The sequence below is a fragment of the Palaemon carinicauda genome, chromosome 4, assembly GCF_036898095.1.
Source record: "Palaemon carinicauda isolate YSFRI2023 chromosome 4, ASM3689809v2, whole genome shotgun sequence".
Taxonomy (NCBI): domain Eukaryota; kingdom Metazoa; phylum Arthropoda; class Malacostraca; order Decapoda; family Palaemonidae; genus Palaemon; species Palaemon carinicauda.
In genome coordinates, this window is record NC_090728.1 from 162583120 (window position 1) to 162589119 (window position 6000).

Below are 6000 nucleotides of genomic sequence, written 5' to 3' on the forward strand. Positions count from 1 at the left end.
ACCAGATCGATCTCTCCTCCAGGGAGAGTAGTAAATGTTATTTACTTACCTATGCTTGATAATATTCCTACCCGAATATTAACCTTAGTCTTGTCTCCGAGTCCAGCGTGAACTCTCCGCAGGGTGAGTAGCTCTTCAATGATCGCTTCGAGATGTTCCTATTGTCCACCAGGACTTCCCTGCCAGGGGGGCAGGAAGCTAGTTCATCATAGAATCTCTGGTAAGGGCATGTTCTATAATACTGTTCGAAGCCCTTGGCACTTGCATTAAAAAGGGGAAAAATTCCACGATACATTAATTCTCTGGTACACTTCCATCAGGACGTCATGGCTTGAGCCCAAAAAACGTATTTTGAGCGAAGCGAAAAATCTATTTTTGGGTGAGATAGCCATGACGTCCTGATGGACTCTCCCGTCTATTCTAGTTCAGCCTTTCAGGCCCCTCCCTGACCTGCTGTATCATGGAGATTAGCAGAAGCTGAGCTCAGGATGAGGATGGATGTGACGTCATTTAGCAAGGGCGCCCGTTTGTTTACGTCTCGAGTACGAAAAGCAGCTACGGATGAGTGTAACTGTGGAACGGCTCCTCAAGTTACTCAGCCACCTTTCCATATCGAAGTGTTAACTCTATATGGGGTGTAGATAGCTATGTGGCGTGTTAATACATGCGTCCCCTGTTGATATACGATATCCTAGAGGGAAACGTTTCGGGTACTCACACCAGAAGTTGGAATTCTGTGATAACCTTTAGTTTAATTCTCTGGGAATATCCACTGTAGTTAAATATACCCTAGGAAGCTACTGAAGGAACCTTCCATCAGGACGTCATGGCTATCTCACCCAAAAATAGATTTTTCGCTTCGCTCAAAATCCGTTTATTAATGCTAAAGTGCAACAGCTCCAACAGGGAAAAATATTCCAGTGAGGAAAGGAAATAAGGAAATAAATAAACAATATGAGAAATGATGAAAAATTAAAATGAAATAATTTAAAAACAATAACAACAACAAAACATATTTCATACATAAACTATAAAGAGACTTATGTCAGCCTGTTCAACATAAAAACATTTTCTGCAAGTTTGTACCGATTCAACTACCTGATTATTATTATTATTATTATTATTATTATTATTATTATTATTATTACTAGCTAAGCTACAACCCTAGTTGGAAAAGCATGATGCTGTAAGCCCAAAGGCTCCAAGAGGGAAAAATAAATATTGCCGCATTTTGAGGCAAAAGAAAAAAAAGTCGTGAATAAATGAATTCAGCTCTCTACGACGAAGGGAAATCATACTTACTCATCAGGTCTGAGCATAAAGATTTTGAACAAATGGGTAATTGTAACAGAGTATCAAATAAGATTAAGATAATGAGTTGCAGTGTTTTAAGGTAGATTTCAGGTGAGATTTTGCTTGTGGTGATAATTATAGTAAATAATAAAATTGATTGTCACACGCCCTTACACTGTAAAGGCCGATTCACACGACCCGTTTTCTTTCCGACAGGCTGGCCGTCGGTTAACCGGCGTCTAGCTTTCTTACGTGTATTCAAATGCAACTGTTCACACGACCCGTTAGGCAGACGGCGGCCCTCGGACGTCAGCCGTCCGAGTCGGCCCGGCTTTCTTTCCAAGAAACCTCGTCCGGTTTGACGGCCGTTAGCCATCCGTTGCAACCAACGGGTGGATGATGTTTTGTGTGAATGAGGACCTGTATCGTACCCGTTCGTTCCGTGGCCTACAACCCCGACTTTTCCTCATAGTAGTCATACAAATTAGTTATTTTGTTTACACCATGTATGAGAGGTTAATTGAACCTTTTCAAGGGTATGAGGAGATATTTGAAATGGCAAACAGGATGTATAGAAATAGTTTACATAAATAAAGATATGGAAAATGACTGGAGAGGCATTAAATAAAACTGGTGAATCTATCATAATTCTAATATTCTTGGCTATGCATAAAGTATAATGAAGTTGCATAACTTATTTTATCAACACAGTTATCAAGCAACATCTTATAGTGTCAAAATTATTGTAATTTACTCGGTGTTCACGTGACAGATTTTAAGAATACATCGAAAACCGCGCGCTGTTAAACGGATACGGAACACCTCGTGTGAATGTACAACATTTTGACGGAGGTTAGCCACCACCCAGCCTGTCGGAAAGAAAACGGGTCGTGTGAATTGGGCTTTAAGCTTGCCGCACACTGAGCCCGAACGGACGCGCCCGAACAGAACTGAAACGTCCGAACAGAACAGAACGGAACCGACACGCCAGAAAAGAACGGAACCGACCCAGTATTCTTTGAAAGATATTTTTTCTGGAGCGTCGGTGGCGTCTGACAGGCTGCGCATGCGCAGAACGACTGCAGCGGTTGTTTTGGAGAGAGTTACTAAGGAATTCGGAGGTTAGTGTGATAGCAACCAATATTTTTCTGATGTCAGAAATTTGACGAATGTATTTTAATAACAATGATGTAAACATATGATTTAATACAAAGATTTTAGGAGTGATTATTATTTATTATTATTGTTTAGTATTATTATTATTATCATTATTTCTTTTCTTTTTTGCTGATGTCAAAAATTTGACTAATGTACTTTAATAACAATGATGTGAACATATGATTTATTACAAAGAATTTTGGAGTGATTGTTAATTATTATTATTATTATTATTATTATTATTTTCTTTTTTTGAAAACATAAACATCTGGCTTACGGATTCGATAACAGATTGATATACAGAATATCTAATCATTGTAACATCAATTAAATAAAAACTCAGTTATGATTAAGGAAAACTTCCTTCGTTTATATAAAATTCTGTGTCGGTTCCGTTCTGTGGATTCTGGCTCAGTGTGCGCGCTGGACGTCGTTTCTGTTCTGTTCCGAAGCTTCGGTGGCTTCGGCGGCGGTTCCGTTCCGGCTCAGTGTGCGGCAAGCTTAAAGGTATTTGTTTTTTGTTTTTGTTTTTTTATGTTGTCGTTATCGCTCTCCCCTCGCACTGATAACCTGTTTATGTCTGTATATACTTGTATCAATGTGTTTGAATTTTTGTGCCGTTTTTTACTTTATTATTATTATTATAATTGTTATTATTTTTATTATTATTATTATTATTATTATTATTTCATTAATATTAGCTAAGCTACAATCCTAGTTGGAAAAACAAGATGCTATAAGCCCAAGGGCTCCAACATGAACTTTACAAGTGTCCCTTGAATTTCACTCTGCAATTGTACCTGACTCAACGTCGAAATCACTTTGTGTACTCACCGTTAACCGTAACAGATTCCTTGGAGATTTTAGTGACCCTGGGAATAGAGAAGTGGACGGACTGCCACCGACAGCAGCCACCAGGGTGATCAAAACAAGCCACAGAAGTGTGATCAGTAAGTGGTCACTTTTGCTGTCCATTTTAAAATGTTTTCAGTCTTCCCTGAAAGAGGGAAAGCAGTTTGCATACCAAATACGTAATAAAAATGCAAATAAGACTTAATATGATGGATAACTTAGTATGAAAAATTGTTCAGGTTATATAATCTAAATCAGGCTTTTCTTTCAATGAGTTAGCATAAAATCAGTCACATTTAAAGAATATAGAAGAATTTTTTCTCAAAGAAAATGCAAGAAATGTTCAAAAAATAAAGTTACAACGCTTCCTAAAGGCTGAAATCAGTGCCAGATCTTTGCTCAAAAAGCCTCTATAACGTTTACAACACTTTAAGAACATGATAACTGGCTTCAACACCAAATGCACTTAATGCATAGCCTCTAAAACGTTTATAACGCTACAAAAAGGCTCAAATAAAACTTCCAGCTCACAAAATATCTATATCTGGGAATATTTCAGAGATTTTAACTAAAATAAACGTGTTATCCTCACACTGTTGTCCCCTCAGTTCACATGCACTAATGAGGTACGATACTTAAATGTTTCTGTCCAGTACTTTTACTTGAACACAATGACCGTGGTGATCATATGAGGTTTGAATCTTGCTTCAGGAAGTCTGGAGATTTTCATGCAAGATTTCATTGTAATTTGAGGGATGTGATGTTGATGACCGATTGAGAGACAGCACTCTACAATGCGTAGATAAGATATTGGCTCTCGTAGGAGAGAGAGAGAGAGAGAGAGAGAGAGAGAGAGAGAGAGAGAGAGAGAGAGAGAGAGAGAGAGAGTGTATCCTAGTTACAACATTTGAGAATATTCTCTTAGATAAAAAAATGAGCTTGAAGTGTTAGAATAATGAATGCATTTAGAAAATGTCTCGTAAGAACTTACGTTGCATTATAGGAAGGATAGAAACAGTTAGGGAATATGAATCCTTAGGAGAATGGTATTCAGAAAAGGGAGACTATAATCTTAGCATAAACAAAAGGGAAGCAAAAATAGAATACATGGTGCAAGAAGTTAAGAGGTAGGGAGACAGTAACAGAGTAGGCTATTTGATATTGCTGGTGAGAATAAATATGTATGAAACATTTGTGGTACCGAAAATGTTTGTAAATATTTAGACATGGAGTGTAATAAAGGAAACAGACATGAAAGAGATAAAGGTTAAACGAAAAAACATTATGAAAAGACTGTTTGAGTAAGTTGCAACTGCACCTTATTGGGGATTAATGGCAGAAGCAGGAATATGGCCAGTTGAGGATAGATTTGCATATAAAAAGGTGATGCTGTTTCATAACATTATTACATGAGATGATAAACGAGCAGTTGAGGAAATAGTGGAAGACCAAATAAGGGAACCCAATTGAGAATGATGGGATTATGCAAACATTATAATATTGAAAGTATTGAAAGCAAGAAAACAAGAAAAAAATGTAAAGTGACAAATGATATTAAAAGAAAAATAGATGAAAAGAAAGCGGAAATTACCAGGTTTGTAAATGGTAATGGCTGAAGAGATTACATAGGTGAAGTTATTACTAAGGAAACATTAATAGTAATAAAGACAAGGTTGAATACGATAGGCTCAAAAGAAAATTATAGAAACAGAAATGATAGGATAGGCTTTGTGAGTTGTGCAGAGAGGTAGATAATTCAACGGAGCATATGTTTAATTGGAAATAAAAAAGAAAATTTAAAATCAGGAGCGTAGAACTAAGGAAATTAAGATCACCAATCAAAGAATTTGCCCGATATATTCGGCCATGGAAGTTAGAAATAAAAGTATGTAAGATGTGCTGTCTGCGAAGGAGGCAACTAATGACAGTGAACTTTCTGCATATTAAAGCACTTACACATTTGATAGTGTTCCAACAGTCAGTGTTGAAAGAGCAACGAGGATCCTGGAACCTACTACTACTACTACTACCACCAATAATAATAATAACCGTGGCAGTTAGCTTAGTTTCTAGAATTATTCAGTTACTGCAATGATGATAACAAGCAAACAATGCTTGAAAACAGTGCCAACTTCATTGGTAAGAAATACCGTTTACTTCCAAACAAAATTCCGTGTAATTGTAAGACTTCCACTTATAGAAATTAAAATATCATGAAAGAATAATCAGAAAACATGATTGGCACACCTAACCAACAAAAAGTTGAAAAGAAAACTCGATAAAAGGCACTATTGCATGATAAACATTTACATAAGCCTATATTACACAACACGATCATCTGCTTAAAGTAACACTTATTCAAGTTCTCTCACCTTTATATGTTGGCATATACTTCTTGATAGTAACTAGGCCTATTGCACAAACGGACCAAGATGCTCTGCCGCTATCGAGTAACTAAACCAGAGTGGCTCTGATATAACTAGGTGAACCAAATGCTACCTTCAGTTCAGCTGTTTTTTATAGATGAAACTATCATCTTTATCTTTCCATACTGATATGACAACGACCTCGACTTGCTCAATTGACATAGGGGAAATACACAAACACAAGTTTATATTATCCCACGCTCCCTAGATTGAGATCTGATGGCTATATCACACCAGTGAAACACCAATAGGCCTATCTTTAATATGAAAA

At 37.0% G+C, this 6000-nt stretch overlaps 1 protein-coding gene across 1 annotated transcript in view; it reads right to left on the bottom strand.

Annotated features, from left to right (window-relative positions):
• Positions 1-5779, bottom strand: part of LOC137640133 (aminopeptidase N-like) — a 73786-nt gene extending 68007 nt beyond the window's left edge. Inside the window, exon 1 of the mRNA XM_068372625.1 lies at positions 5676-5779. The gene's annotated coding sequence lies outside the window, so the exon portion shown is untranslated. The remainder of the gene's footprint in view (positions 1-5675) is intronic.
• Positions 5780-6000: the final 221 nt, after the last annotated feature.